Here is a 966-nt window from a genome sequence, read left to right as displayed (position 1 = left end):
TATGCTGTTAAGAGCCCTGAAGTCCACACAGCAACGTTGGGTCCCTTCCTTCTTCTGGACTAATATGACGGAGCTGACCAGGGACTATCTGATTTCTCGACTATCCCTTCCTTAATTAGACCATCCATGACCTTCTCTATCTCTTGTTCCTTTGCTGGAGCTATTCTCCTTGGAAGGATCTTTATTGGACGGTGATTGTCTGTGTTCATTCTGTGCTCCACCAGGTTTGTGCATCCGAGGTCATGATCTCCTTTCGAAAAGACGTCAGCATAATTTGCCAAAAGTTCTTTTACCTGAAGACCCTGTGATGATGACAAATGGACTATGCTCTTCTTATAGAGGTCAGCCAAATATTCTGGAAGTGTATGTCCTTTCTTTACAGTTGTATTCCTTGATTTAACAATGACTGGCTCTACCTCCTGGCACACACCCAGCAATGCCCCTTCCTTAAGTGTCTGCTTACATTTAGAGAAATTGGCCCCTATTATAGGTACTACTTGATGACCTGGAACAAGTGACCTTCCAATCTTCACATCCGCTGTCCTGGGTGGGTCTTCCACTGCTTCTACAAGCATTGGGCTTCCATGGGGATATTCTTTTATCCTACCCCAAATTCTCTTCTCTGACATAGTGGGTATTGTAGTTGATTTAAGTACTGTGACATGCAGATCAACGGATGTAGCAACACTTACTGGAGTCTAACCTTTGTTGTTTCCAATCGTCATTTTATCGAAGTTAACTACACACTTCCTCGGTAGTAAATAGTCCAATCCTAATATGCATTGGTCTTCAATGTCAGCCAAGTATACTTTCTGTCTGTTTTTCATCCCCATGAGCTCGATCGTTACCCACACTGGTCCCCACAACCTTGCAGAATATCCTGTCACACCACAGAGCTTCTGTACAGCTTCTGGTACTTCTTTGTTATCCAGCACCTTGATACTAACAAGGGTTTGCTAAGATGCA

Source organism: Limulus polyphemus, unplaced genomic scaffold (assembly GCF_000517525.1).
Source record: "Limulus polyphemus unplaced genomic scaffold, Limulus_polyphemus-2.1.2 Scaffold349, whole genome shotgun sequence".
Taxonomy (NCBI): Eukaryota; Metazoa; Arthropoda; class Merostomata; order Xiphosura; family Limulidae; genus Limulus; species Limulus polyphemus.
Note: the sequence above shows the minus strand (reverse complement) of the source record.